Here is a 16,090-nt window from a genome sequence, read left to right as displayed (position 1 = left end):
CTGTTGATGAGAATGAAAAACTCCAAATGTTAGACGCACATGACGCAAGTCCCGCAGGTAGAACCAGTGATGATGAATCTGTCAAAAATTAAAGCCAACTTCTATGTTGTTCTTGTGAGATCCCTTACGTGTTTCATTACACAAGTAACTTCATCAGAGGGAAGAGGTCAGCCGGGATTGGTACACAAGGGAGCAATGAGGTACAGAATCAACGAGCAGGCACAGCGGGAAGAATATCCAGGTTCGGTACACGGGCTGGTGACAAAGGTACAGGGCAGAGGCGAAGAAACGTCAGACAGACCGGGTCAGGGTCACCAGAAATCAAAGAAGAGTCAGCAAGCCGGGTCAGTACACAGGGGCAGGAGATCCAGAATAGTAATACAGGCAGGTACTGGTACACAGGGGTTCACACACAGGAGCTGGAAGCACAGAGATCCACGGAGAGAACAAGAGCCAGGAAGCAGGTAAGTTGCTCTGAAGATTAAATACCAGCAGAGATTCAAAACCCCCGCCCCGAGTTGCGGTCATGTGACCGCCGAACCTGGAAGTGCGGCTTCCGACATAGATGGAGCGGCGGTGGAACGGAGGAGAGGTAAGTCCGTAACACTTACACACTTATGCTCAAGTACCAGCCCAAGGATGACTCATTGGGCTATATTTACTAAGCTGCGGGTTTAAAAAAGTGGGGATGTTGCCTATAGCAACAAATCAGATTTTAGCTTTCATTTATTTAGTACTTTCTACAAAATGACAGCTAGAATCTGATTGGTCTCATTGTCTTCAGCCTTAACCATGGGAATGCACCAAGACTAAAAGCTTAATACATTTTTATTTTATCTTTTCTTTTTATTTTGGATAGCAACTATTCTCTTACATTTTAAAATTAATTCTAGTTTATACTTCTCCCTGGCAGAATTTTGTACCCTAATCTACACCAATAGCCTCATGCCATACACTGCAGCTTAATAGCCTATTGGGTAATTATACCCTGTTTACATGTGAACATATAATATCAATGTGGGCCCACATTTTTACGGTTCACAAGGGATAATGTTTTGTTTCACTTGCATGACTTTAGACTGGCAGAGAACCTTTGATATTGTTCTCATTGTTCTCATTCTTATTCATATAACACAAAATACCCAAGTCTGACATTCAGGCTGGTCGACATTAAAATCACCCTGCTGATGTGAATGCTCTTATTTTTTAAATATATTTTTCCACTATAAAGTGCAATTGATACAGTCAAATAAAAAAATAGCAATATGTCCTGAATACATAAAAGCCTGCACTTCCTGCTGCAGCCTACATAAATAAAATTGGTGAAATCACTGATCTCGCATAAATGTCAGTGAGGTAACTGAACCATACACAAAACACTGAAGCTGTAGTTATATGAATTTAATTTGAAAATGTTGTCACATCTAAGACATTCTGACATGAACTATGACATTACAGTGATAATACTTGGCAAGTGTAATAATATACTTTCCAGAGAAGATGTTGAAGAATGCCAGCGAAACTATACTTTTTCTACTGCATGATTTTCCCTGTCTAATAGTAAAAAACAACACCTAGCCAGTTATAATGGTTAGAAACATCAAAGTCATCCTATTCCTGATAAGAACAAAGGAGCATTAAACAATGAAACAAGAAACATTGCACAACTGTTAACACAAAACAGTTGGCTACATATACAAAGGAAAACCTTATCAGAATGTGAAATGGAATAAAATCTATGTATATTATCAACTTTATTTGCTTGCCTACTCTACCCAGTGTATGCTAAATTTTATATACAGTACTTTTGTACAATTCCCTGCAGGCAGCTTTACTGTATGCTAAAGGTTCTTCTTTTTTCTCCTCTTTATACTCCCCCATTCTTCTTCTATTATTATTATTATTATTATTATTATTATTATTATTATTATTATGTAAGATAAAATGTGCAAAACATTGTGAATGTAAAATGTGTGCATCATCATCATCACCACCATTTAATTATATAGCACCACTAATTCCGCAGCGCTGTACAGAGAACTCACTCACATCAGTCCCTGCCCCATTGAGGCTTACAGTCTAAATTCCCTAACACACACAGACACAGGTCAATTTGTTAGCAAATTTCGGATTTATGAGCTTATTCTCATATAGAAGTGCATTTCACAAACATATTTGGCTGTTGTTTCTATTATAGGTGGCTCAGTTAACTTTTCTGCCATGTACATTCTAATGTTGCCAGTTGTTCTACCCCCTTAACATCTTGATACAGGACTGCCCCTAGTCCCATATTAAAGGCTTCTGTCTGTAGTACAAATTGTTTAGTAAAGCCTGTAGACAGTAAAACAGTATGCTCACAAAGGATATGTTTGATAGTAATAAATGAATCCTGGCTGTCACACACCAGGCTCTCAGGTTCTGTCACTTACCTGTTTGCTGCCATTCCAAGTTGTCCCTGCGGTCTTCAGGCTCTGCTGGTTTCAGACCTCTCTGTAAGATGCTGTCCAATCTGTCTCCACTCCAGAGATCCCTCCAGAATAAGCATCTTGGATTCGGTCACATGATTCCTCTCAGCCAATCAGGTAATAAGAGCCTCCATTTCATATTCCCTCCAAAACCATCTTGGATATAGTCACCTGATCCAGTTCAGCAACTCAAAGTGCTGTTTCTGCTCAGCTGATTGCAGTCTCCAATCAGAAATCAACAACAACTATAAAAGGACTTCCTGGAGCCCTTACCTGTTGCCAGTGTAGCATTGTATTTCAGATGACAACCTGGTTCCCAGCAGTTTGCAGTCTTTCTATCTATCGATCTATCCATCCATCCATCTCTGACAGCGCAGTCTACATTCTGGCTCCAATTCCTGCAATCTTGTTCCATCCACTCTGGTTTCATTCCGGTTACAGCAATCCTCTTCCAGCATTCTAGTTCCATTCTGGTTACAGCAATCCTCTTCCAGCATTCTGGTTACAGCAATCCTCTTTTAGCATTCCAGTTACAGCATTCCGTTTACAGTCCGGTCCAGCAGTCCAGTTCCAGTTTGCTCTCCCCTGCTAGTATATTCACCATCTGCACTAGTCCATTCACTACATGCAGAGGAACATTACCAGGCCACCCAGCTTTATCCACGTAGTCACCAGTCCAGCTCCAGAGACACAACCCAGTCTGGGTACAGACAGATCCTCAGGTGTGACACTGACACTCAGAAGACCATGTTACAGGATGGACAGCCTATGCCACCATGTCTGTTGTGTTGCTGAGGACCAGTTGGGCTTGCTTGCCACCATCCTCTTTTCAATCAGACATCCTGTGTGTTCTCCTGGCTGAAGTTATTCCTCTCCTGAATAACTCGGCTCTTCTCACTGGTGCATGAAAAGCTGTCTGGGATTATCCCAACGCTTGCCACCAGAAATCTTTGACAGGATAAACCGACTATGTCACCCTGTTTGATGTGTTGTTTGGGACCGGTTGGGCTTGCCTTGCCACCATCCACTTATTTTTATCCCAAATGTGCCCTTTAACCACAGTAGGAGGGGTTTAAGCTGCTGCCACCACTGGACTCTTTTGCGGTATCCAGAACCACGTCTTTCTGTGTAATTGTCGCTGCTAGTGTATCGCCAAACTGGGCACCTGGCTGGTACCATTGACTTCTTCCTTTAGATCAGGGTTGCTGTGGATGGCTCCCCCCCCCTGGCCTATCACACTGCCAGCGCTGCTGGGTAGCGGGCAGAATTGTGGTACTAGACTCTGGGTCAAAACCTCAGAACAACTGGATAATGGATTAGAGTTGGGTCTAATCAGCAGGTCACAGGAATTACAGCAGGGAAGTAGTTGTCAAGCAGGCTATTGAAGCAAATGATGTTTATTAGCTCAAGTGTCCTAACAAGGACAGTTACACTAGTGTAAGGTACCAGTGATCAGAAGGTCAGATGGTACAATAATACATGGTGAAACAGTCTTTCTTTTATACAGAATTACACACATGTTGTCAGGGGGTTACATAAAGCAGAAAAGACGCATGTGCACCAGGAAGTCCGAAGAGCATATTTACAATTTGACGCAAATCTAGGGGGGTAGAAAAAGGTGTTTTGTGCTTGGACTTATTGGTCAGCTTTATCTGCAAATAACCTTTTGTAAGATTGATGGTAGAAATACACTTGGCTGATCCAATTTGATCAATGAGTTCATCCTCCTGCTGCATAGGGTAAACATCAAATTTCGAAACCACATTCACCTCGTGGGATTCTTCACAAAGACTGGTAATTCTGTTAGATTTAGGGACAAGTGCAATAGGGTTACACCATCCACTAGGGGACTTTTCTATGACACCTAAGCGTAGCATGTCATGTACTTCCTTTATCACCTGTTCTGATTTTCCCCTACAGAGTCTTTATGGCCTTTGACGGACATTACACCTTAACACCTAACGCAAAGACACGAGCATCACAATTATACAGCTACTTTTGTGCCTGTTGTGTATTTAATAAATTGTCTCAAGCTAATTAACTAACAAAATCCAGCATATGCACAGCATATTGTAAGACATTTTCCATGAGTAATTTGAAGATACTACAAGATTGCCTCTTTTAAAGTAGCTCAAATTGTGAAAAGCGTGTTGAGGCCCGAGGCCCCTCGCGTACAGCAAAAAACAAGTACGGGAGAAGTTTGTCCAATCGCTCATAAGTTTCAATAAATCTTTTCAAAAATTTAAAGTGTGATTAAAAAGTTTAACTAGACCAAATTACAAAAAAGTATTACACATCAATGGGCGCTAGATCTATTATTATACATACCAATTAAATATCAAAAGCCAATCAAGTGTAATAAATATCAACACATTGTGAAGTGTCTCTAGTCCAAGAATAATACAATCTGTATTAAACTCTTTCTTCAAGTGAATTGTCCTTTCTAAGTTCCACATATTTCAAAACATGCAATATGAAAAGAAAAAACACATATATAGTGTAATATTCCTCAATAGAGACAATGACAGCACATGTGTATCTCTAGGTATTGTACCATAAGGAGGCATTTAGCTGGCAATATGCAGAGAAAGCAGGGAAGTAGAGTAAAACATTGGCACAGTTATGTACCTAGGTGGAGATTAAACCAGGTAAAAACATAAGTGTAGTTTAAAATTGGTTTACTTACATGATTTAAAAGCTGCTTCCTCTCAGCAAACAGACAGGGTGGGTCTGATAGTCTAAACAGAGCCAGGGATGGGCGTTTCCTTTTAAAGAGAAGGTGGGTGTGTCACCTGTCCAGCAAGCTAGGCCTGTGGGAGGAGTGTCAGGTATAAAACCCTGCATGTTTCATTGTTCAGAGAGATCAACGCTGGGCTAGCTGGCTGATCTGGACAGAGAGCTGGACTATGTATAGTAAGCGTTGAGGGTCTCCATAATTGCTGTGCAAGTATACGGTGTCAAAACATTATTACCATCCTGACAATAAAAAACCATAAAAAAGGAAGAAGTTGTACGCATGTGCTTCTGCAGTAGCGGGCTCTTGCCACAAGTGGTGTCAGGAGTAGGATGCTCCGGGAAGCAAGTTTCCGCTCCCCAACCCGCACAGACATCAACATGGAGGAAGTACTGAGAACCCTCGTGAATGGGGCCGCTGCGCAGCAACAGCAGCAAGCTCAGATGCTACAAGTTGCCGAGGCACAGGTGGAAAACACAAGGCTCTGAAGAAAAAGAGTTAAGCCAGGTGAGGCATGACAGAAATGAACCACCTGGTCCTGTTCTCCAGAAAATGTCACCAGCTGATGACGTAGAAGCATATCTGGTGTCTTTCGAGAGACTTGCAAAAAGGGCAAAATGGCCTCCTAAAGATTGGGCTGAGAGACTGGCGCCATATCTGACTGGTGAAGCTCAGCGAGCTTATATGGATCTAGATGAGGAACGGGCCTCTGATTATCTGTGTCTAAAGTCTGAGATATTGGCTCGCATTGGAGTTTCCAGGCCAGGCCGAGCCCAGCGCTATCACCAATAGCGCTATAATAAAGAAAAACCGGTCAGAGTGCAAGTGGTTGAGCTTTCTATAATTTTAAAGAAATGGCTGCAGCCTGAGGAGAATTCGCCTTCTCGGATTATTGAAGTTCTGGCGATAGATCACTGCATCCAGGGGCTGAACCGCGATTTGCAAAGGTGGGTTCTGCAATCAGACCCACAAACTTATGAAGAGTTTTCCACCGTGGTAGAAAGGTTTTGTGCGCTACAGCAAATGACTAAAGAACCTGCATTTGTGCCAAAGCCGCTGCCACGCCAAAAGCCAGGTTTGACAATCCTTGCCACAGGGCCCAATGGCAAAACTGCTACGGACAGAGGGCCAGGTGCAAAGCTGTCTAATCTGAAGTGTTTTGAATGTGGTGAGCCAGGCCACTTTAAGGCAGAGTGTCCTAAACTACAGGAACCCATGGACTGTTCTGTAGCACATATTGGACCTGCATTTCCAAGCTGTTTTACCATGAGTCCCACATCAGGAAGTCCTTGTTTGTTCCGGGTGACTGTGCTAATCAACCAAAACCTTGTTCTGGCCTTGGTTGACTCGGGGAGTGAACTTTCATTGGTTTCCAGCTCTGCTTTACCCAAAACCATAACTTCTCAGTTGCCCAAAGTGAAAGTTCTTTGCGTACATGGCACAACAGAGGAGTATGAAAGAACAATACTACCAGTCACACTCAAAGACAAAACTGTTATGGTGGTAGCTGCCATAGCACCTAAACTCCCATATCCACTCATTTTGGGGCGCGACTTCCCACTGTTTAATGATGTCCTTGGTGAGTGGATCCGGCCGGACATGTTGGCAACTGATGTAACGGTCGGAAGCCCGGTCTTAAAGGAACCGCCTAAGAATCCACAACATATGGACATCGATCTTTGGGAACCGCCGAACCGGAATGCCATCCTAGGAGTCACAGCAGGAGTTCCACAAAAGCATCCAACTGTGGGGAAACATGGACAGTCCAAACTAGCATTGGTCGGTGATGTCGCAGACGAACCCACCCCGCCTGTCAGTGAGGATACTGACTGGTCCGCAATACCAATTTTGTTTCCTTTGCAGGACTTTGCTCGAGACCAACTTAATTATGCCACTTTGGAACATGCCTTTAAAAGTATGACTGAGGTAAATGGGATAGCGAAAGCCGCCCAGCCTGCAGAAGGTATACCATATTTTATTGTTAAAAATAATTTCCTGTATAGAGTTGCTAATGTACAGGGGGAAAAAGTAGAACAATTAATGGTTCCTCAGGTCCATGTAACCAGAGTGTTAAAAGCAGCACATACACATGTCTGTGGGGGACACCTAGGGGAGGATAAAATACGGGAACGAGTTCTGCTTAGGTTTTACTGGCCCGGTGTACACATGGCAGTGAAAAAGTATTGCCGGTCCTGTCCCATTTGTCAAAGAACCTGTCCCAAACCCATGTACAGGGCACCTCTCATTCCAATACCAATAGTACAAGTTCCCTTTGAATGGATAGCTATGGACCTTGTGGGGCCCCTGGAAAAATCCGCATGTGGGCACCAATATATACTAGTGGTGTTTGACTATGCAATAAGGTATCCAGAGGCAATTCCCCTACGAAACATAAAGTCCAGCACCATAGCTAAAGAACTTGTATTGATGTTTACACGCTTGGGAATACCCAAATAAATTCTCACAGACCAGGGTACTCCATTCATGTCTAAACTGATGAAGGACATGTGCCAGTTGCTAGGGGTTACGGCGCTTCACACCACTGTATACCATCCACAAACAGATGGCTTGGTGGAACGCTTTAACCGCACATTAAAGCACATGCTCAGGAAAGCAGTGGCTCAAGAGAAAAAAGATTGGGACACTCTTATTCCCTATTTGATGTTTGCCATCCGTGAGGTACCTCAAGCTTCAACAGGGTTTAGTCCCTTTGAGTTATTGTTTGGGAGACAGCCCAGGGGTATCTTGGATATGTTAAAAGAAGGGTGGGAGCAGCAAGGTCCCAGGGAGCCAAATCTTTTACAATTTGTGTCCCAAATGTATGATAGGCTAGGAAAGATAGGGCCCATTGTGCAGCAACATGTAAAAGAGGCTCAGGAACGACAGAAGAAAAGTTATGACAAAAGTGCTGTTGTTCGATCTTTCAAGCCTGGGGACAAGGTCCTAGTCCTGGTTCCTACCCAGGAAAGCAAACTTTTCGCCCATTGGCAAGGTCCATATGAAGTTCTAGAGGCTGTCGGTCCTGTCAATTACAGAGTCCACCAGTTAGGTAGGCGAAGGGAGGAGCAAATATATCATGTGAACCTCCTTAAACCCTGGCATGATGAGGAAACCTCTCCTCAGGTAGTGAGTACTGCCATTGAAAAGTCTGAAGTGCCCATAGAGCCAGCCTTGTCTATTCAGCAGAGACAACAGACTGAAGAAATGATTCGCCGGAACAGGGATGTCTTCTCTTCCATTCCTGGGCGCACTACCTTAATCGAACACGACATTGTCACTGCGCTAGGAGTCATTGTCAAGCAGAAGCCATATCGTATTCCAGAAGCCAGACAGGTGGACGTGAGAAAGGAGGTCGAGAAGATGCTCCAGTTAGATGTAATTGAAGAGTCCACTAGTGAATGGAATAGTCCCATTGTGCTTGTCCCGAAACCCAATGGGACAATTAGGTTCTGCAATGACTTTAGGCGCCTAAACAGTATGTCGCATCAGGATGCGTATCCGATGCCAATTGTGGATGCACTGGTGGAAAATCTTGCTGGTAGCAATTATTTAACAACCCTTGATCTAACAAAGGGTTATTGGCAAGTTCCCCTGACTTCCACGGCCAAGCCAAAGACTGCATTTTCCACCCCTGATGGTCTCTATCAATATAAAGTCCTACCCTTTGGGTTGCATGGGGCACCTGCCACCTTCCAAAGGGCTATGAATAAATTGCTACGACCTCACACAGCTTATGCAGCTGCTTACTTGGACGATATAGTGATTTATACCCCAGACTGGGGATCACATTTAGCCAAAGTTGAGGCAGTCTTAGCTTCATTACGGTCAGCAGGGTTAACAGCTAACCCAGAGAAATGTGCCATAGCCATGAGAGAAGCTTAATATTTGGGGTACATTGTTGGTTTGAGGGCATGTAAAACCCCAGCTAGACAAAGTGGAGGCAGTAAAAAATTGGACAAGACCAGAGAAAAAATCACAGCTAAGAACCTTTTTAGGCTTAGTAGGTTACTACAGGCGGTTTGTAAGCCACTTTGGCACTAGAGCTGCTCCACTTACGGACATGTTAAAAAAAAGTTGTCCAGATAGATTAACCTGGTCTGACTCTGCAGAAACCGCCTGGTCTGATCTTCGGTTAGCTCTGTGTTCCTCTCCAGTTCTACAAGCGCCAGATTTTACCCGGAGGTTCTTCCTCCAAACTGATGCTTCTGGTGTTGGCTTAGGTGCAGTCTTGTCACAGGAGAAGAATGGAGTAGAAAATCCTGTCCTGTAGCTAAGTCGTAAGTTGCTTCCAAGGGAACAAAAATATGCCACTGTGGAGAAAGAATGTCTCGCCATAAAATGGGCTACAGAAGCTCTGCGCTATTATCTCCTAGGCAGAGAGTTCACCCTAATAACAGACCATGCACCATTAAGATGGATGCAGAACAACCGGGAGGTAAATGCCAAGGTAACCCGCTGGTTCTTGGCACTACAACCTTTCAAGTTCTCAGTAGAACATAGGCCTGGGATTCTTTGACTTTATTTTTTATTTTTTTACACCTCAGTCCATGAATATTGTGATAGCATCTAATCAGCCTTTTAGATAATCTATTTGCTTGTTTATGGGATGGTTATATAGTTTTTTGTTTTCTATCACAGTGTGATATCCGAATTCATTCTTACTCGCGCAGCATTTACTAAACATAGGCCTGGGATTCTACACAAAAATGCAGATGCGTTGTCACGAAAATATGCGCTCCTCGCGAAGTCCGCGTCCCCCTACTTGGAGACGCTAGTGGGAGGGATATGTAACAAAAGGAGGCATTTAGCTGGCAATATGCAGAGAAAGCAGGAAAGTAGAGTAAAACATTGGCACAGTTATATACCTAGGTGGAGATTAAACCAGGTAAAAACATATGTGTAGTTTAAAATTGGTTTACTTACATGATTTAAAAGCTGCTTCCTCTCAGCAAACAGACAGGGTGGGTCTGATAGTCTAAACAGAGCCAGGGATGGGCGTTTCCTTTTAAAGAGAAGGTGGGTGTGTCACCTGTCCATCAAGCTAGGCCTGTGGGAGGAGTGTCAGGTATAAAACTCTGCTTGTTTCATTGTTCAGAGAGATCAACGCTGGGCTAGCTGGCTGATCTGGACAGAGAGCTGGACTATGTATAGTAAGCGTTGAGGGTCTCCATAATTGCTGTGCAAGTATACGGTGTCAAAACATTATTACCATCCTGACAATAAAGAACCATAAAAAGGAAGAAGTTGTACGCATGTGCTTCTGCAGTAGCGGGCTCTTGCCACAGTATATAATAAACCAATTAAACCGGTGATAAATGGTTATAAGTGAAACCACGCTCCCTTTGTAAGTGCTTACTTTTAAATTCAAATTATCAGCACATCTATCACCACGAGTGAGAGAACATTCTCTTAAGGGAAAGCCTCTTAGGTTAATATGCTTACTCAAATGCAAATAAATGGGATCATTCAGAAGGTATAGTATTCCATTTATATGTAGGATTCCAGAAAGAAACTCCAAAGGCATTCAAAAAAATGAGACTAAAAAAAAGGAGGCATGTAGTGCATTACCTCTAAAAACAATATGATTTTATTAAAACCAACTGGAATATAAAATTGAATCACAGCAATATATAGGTATGGTGTCTCCCAAACTCCATAAGAATTATACCCCGTCTACCAGATTTAGCAGCATATTTCGCATACAGCAATCTTTTTATAGGGCCAAATAAACCAGCAGTGATACAGGGTAGGTGAAGCGGAAGTCCCACGATTAAGGTGATAGCTCTTAGCCAACGTGTTTCAACCTGTGGGGTCTTTATCAAGGCATACAAATACGAAATTGTATGCTCTGCTGATCCGGACCATGGTCAAAGGAAACCTAAAATGCAGACATATAGGTAGTGTTTAGACAGGGCTTACCCAAAATTGATCCCTATAGAGTGGATAGAATTATGAAAGTTCCCATTGTCGACTTCTGCTGGTAGCATATGTGAGGACATTCTGGTCCGCAATGACAAGGGTTCCACTCCTCCATCCGCAACCAAGGTATTTTTGACTTGAATAGCTGATGCCAAGTTCCATGTCCTATAAATACACACAAAGAATACTGGTGAACTGCTCCAAGACTGCGGTCCCCACCAGCTGACTAGAATTATGACGTTCTGGACTAAACCGCTTGACTGCAAAGTCAGACAATGTCTGTATACAAAACAAAAAGACAGTTGTCAGCGCTTATCCTTTACACTGCATACCTGTGTGTGTCTAGCAAAATAAAAACATGAGGTATTACCGTATTTCCCCATGTATAAGACGCACCTTAATTTTGGGGCCCAAAATAAAAAAAAAGATGTATTACAAAAAGTTATTGAACTCAAGTTTTATTTATCATAAAACTACTCATCATCACTGTCAGAACTTTCATCCATTATCTTGTCCTCATCTGTGTTTGATGACGAATCGCTGTCTTCATATATTGCCTCGTCCTCAGTTCCATCTAAGGCATTTGAAATGCCACACTTCTTAAATGACTTGACAATGATCTCAATATTGATATTATTCCAGGATCTTTTCACCCAGGTACAAACTTCTCCTATAGTTGGCTTTTTCACTCTTCCTGCTGGTGTCAAATTGTCCCCAGAAGATTTCATCCATTAGTTCCATTCCTCTCTCATGGTAGCTTTGAAGGGTTTGTTAATGCTGACATCAAGTGGTTGGAGCTGGGATGTCAAGCCTCCAGGTATGACGGCAAGTTTTGCTTTTTGCTCTGCAGCAATCTTCTTTGAGTTTGGTGTTATGTGTGCCCTGAACTGATCAAGCACCAATAGGGCAGGTTTGCGTAAGAGCCCACCTGGTCTCCTGCTCCAACCTTTCTCAAACCAGATCTTCATCCATCCAACCCTTGTCATGAATGTGGACAACCACTCCTCGAGGAATGACTTCTTTTGGCATTGTTTTGTGTTTGAAAATCAGCATAGGAGGCAGCTTGGTTCTGTCGGCACAACAAGCTAGAACAACTGTATAATGGCTCTTTTCATGTCCACTTGTCTTCACAATTACAGTTTTCACCCCCTTCTTATCAACAGTTCTGTTACTTAGGACATCAAATTGAAGAGGGACTTCGTCCATATTTGCAATCTGTCCCAACTCAATCTGATGTGTCTTCCGACATAGAGTGACAAAACAATGAAATTCAAGGACATTCTGCTCATAGCTTTCATGCATCCTTTGGGCAAGTCTGGTGCGTGTACGCATGCTTAGTCCATTCCGTTTCATGAACCTGAAGCACCAATTGTGTTCTCCTTTGAAGTCAGTAACTTCATTTGTATCAACAATTCTTTTTGCCTCATGCTGAACCATCTTTGTGAACACAGGAATTCCAATTGCCCTTTGCTCTTCAATCCATATCTTCAATTCTCTCTCTAAATCAGGCCATTTTGCTGACTTGCCTCTCATAACCTTCTTCTGCCGTGGCGTTTTCAGTAGGGTTTCTTCTTCCCGTAGCCAGTCTCGGATTGTTTTCTCAGTTGGGGGTGGACCAAACTTACGCTCAGCAGCACGATTTCCATTCAGTTTTGCAAACTGGATCACTTTTAATTTGAAATCAGCACTGTATGAAAATCTTTTCTGAGCCATTTCTGGGCAGAACGTGGAATGGTACTGATTTTATACGGTACCGTAATTACAGGATATGGTATTGTAACCTTTTCACTGCTGAAACTGCTGCTTTATTATTACAGCATGCAATGTGCAGCAGGAGGAATCAAAAGGCTCTTTCTATTTTCTGTCACAGAGCACACTAGAGGAGCTGTCAATATTTTGTCACAGATCACACTAGAGCTTGCAATTTGTTGTCACAGAGCACACTAGAGGAGCCTGCAATTTGTTGTCACAGAGCACACTAGAGGAGCTTTCAATATTTTGTCACAGAGCACACTAGAGCCTGCAATTTGTTGTCCCAGATTCACTAGAGGAGCTTACAATAGTCCCACATTCAGTCCCACATGAGCGCTACTGCACAGTCTTGTTGACAAGAGACAAGTCACGTAGACACACCCCAAGCGTGTCTACGTGACTTGTCTAATATCATCAATGCTGTGCAGATTTTATCAGACAAACACGCTGGAATCGGTAGTCATCGGCAGTCATCGGAACTGTCAGTCACGTGACTGACAGCGCCGAGACTGTGGGAGGCGCCTGAAGGACTTGAGGTCCTTTTGCAAAGTAACGGGGAAATGCTGGACACGCTGGAGCTGATTAGCGGGGACTCCTCACACCAGATGCCGACTTCTTTAATCAGGTAAGTAGCGCTTGCAGTGTATAAGACGCAATAACTATAAGTTTTTAGATCCAAAATTTGGGGGAAAAAGGTGCGTCTTATACATGGGGAAATACGGTAGTTCATATTTTGATCAAAACGTTTAAGCCTGCATCCCAGCGGCAAGGGCATCTCATTATATGCAGGTCCTACACTGATCTATATGCTTTAAACACCATTAAAATGCAGTTAAAATCAGATGCACTCACCTCCCAGGTATAGGGGTTTACATCTAGCAGCTGTCCATCAAGCCTATTTAAGGCACATTTGGGTGTGGCTCACAAGCCAGCCCTTGCTAGATGTAAACCCCTATACCTGAGAGGTGAGTGCATCTGATTTTAACTGCATTTTAATGGTGTTTAAAGCATATAGATCAGTGTAAGACCTACATAGAATTAGGTGCCCTTGACGCTGGGATGCAGGCTTAAATGTTTTAATAAAAATATGTACTAATACCTCATGTTTTCATTTTGCTAGACACACACAGATATGCAGTGTAAAGGATAAGCAACAACTTTCTTTTTGTTTTGTGTACATATATGGGCATTTATATTGCCACGCAGCTGGTACCATATACAATATGGGATATACCGAGCGCGGGCTTATTGCCAAGCAGCTGGTACCATATATAATGTGGGATATACTGAATGCGGGCTTGTTTTATCTCAGGTTTTGTTTCAAAATATTGCCTTATTGTCATAGCAGCTGTGCATCAAGCCTATTTAGGGCACATTTGGGTGTGGCTCACAAGCCAGCCCTTGCTTGATGTATTATTGGTGCACTAGCACTTTCTGATGATGGAAATTGGATTGTAGATATAAGATATAACTTTTATTAGGTATTTGATTTCAAATAAGCAAAATGTGAGTTAAAATAGTTAAAAATACTCGCTATCTGTACATATCATCTCCATAATATTAGGACTTATGCTGGTAAAGAATTATAGTAGCACTGTGGTATTAATTATATCAAATTTTGCTATTATTTGGACCACATTGAACTAACATTGAATCCTCCCCGTATGTTGGATTATATTCTAGTGATATTATTGATCAGTACCAAGATTCGTTATTAGAAAGGTATTGCAAATAGCCTGTAAAGCTATAGAGTCACTAAATAGTACGGGGGGTGTATTGCTATCTACCTAAAAAATACCTCCGAAATAACTCTGGGTATATCGGGGTATTAACAGCTGCCAATGTAAGAGATATCGAGTTAACAGACAGCGAGGACGCCAATCAGCACCTATTTAGTCTTTTTGTGCTTTTCTATACAATCAACCTAAAGCATTTTATATTGATAGTCGGAGGAACACATAGTTCAATGTTTGTTATATAAGAGATGAGGTAGCGAGCATAGCGTCTCACCGACGCGCGTTTTGCTAGTGCTTTTTAAAGGGCAATCGATGGGAAGGATTAGCAGGCTTTTTATGAAAAGCCTACTAAACCTACCCATCAGTTAGTATCATAAGTATCATAAGTACCACAATATGTATTGTGATACTTATAATGCTGACACCTGGCAGATGACAGACACGTACAACTTCTTGCTTGGAAAAACACTTTATAATGTTCACAGCACAAACAGCACTGCAGGCTTTTGTTAGGATGACATATAGGATAGACTAAAAAGAAACACACTAGGAACAGATTTTCTTGTGGGTATCCCCCTTTTGTGATTATGTTTACTTGATATCAAAGGAAATCAGGCACGTAAATATCAATCCCATTGAGGATATTTCATATATTCCACTGGTCCCTCACCAATCCTCAAAGATTTATAGTGAGTATAGAGTATATAGTGCATTACCTCCCATTTTATTAATAAACAAACTTCTCCAAGCAGAATAAAAACATGGAAAGACAACAAACTCCCAGAGGCAATAGAGTCTATCTGCCTACTAGAAAACATCACATGTTGGCACACAGCAAAAGTGCTTTGGACCCCGAAGATGCTGGAGATGCAGACTGGAAGGACAGATGTCCATAGGATTTCTGGGGAGAAACAAACTGCTGCCGATACATTTTAATCGACAGGTCTTCTTCAAGGAATGCCTTGAAAAAGACCTGTGGGCTGAAACCCATCAGTCCTTTATTCTGATCATTTTACTCGGATCCTCAAAATGAATATTAATCAGAATGTGAAAGGTAAATTAGCATTTACTTAATTTAAAAGTGTATATTTCTGCAGCAAGTATACACTGAGGTCCAGGTATGATGGGCAGCAGGGTGACTGAGTGAATGGTGATGTGAGATTTAGCAGCAGAGATACACGGTGGTGCAGGTGCTGCTGGAAAGCTCGGTGAATGAAACAGGTGAGTGTTAATTTCTGCAACAAGGATTCACACTAAGTCCAGGGAAGCTGGGCAGCAGGATGGCTGGATCAGCAGTGAAGGTAAGGAGCCAGGAGTAGGCACAACCTTTCAGGTAGAGAGACTCAAAGAATTGGCACAAGATGAATGAACCAGGTGCTTTAAGTAGTCTAGCCATTCGAGGGCAGTGTCCAATAGGCAGCAATGGAACTCTTTAAAAGATGGGCCTGCAAATATGAAACAATGTGTACCAAAAAAACATTCCC

This window comes from Mixophyes fleayi, chromosome 4 (assembly GCF_038048845.1).
Source record: "Mixophyes fleayi isolate aMixFle1 chromosome 4, aMixFle1.hap1, whole genome shotgun sequence".
Lineage (NCBI taxonomy): Eukaryota > Metazoa > Chordata > Amphibia > Anura > Limnodynastidae > Mixophyes > Mixophyes fleayi.
Note: the sequence above shows the minus strand (reverse complement) of the source record.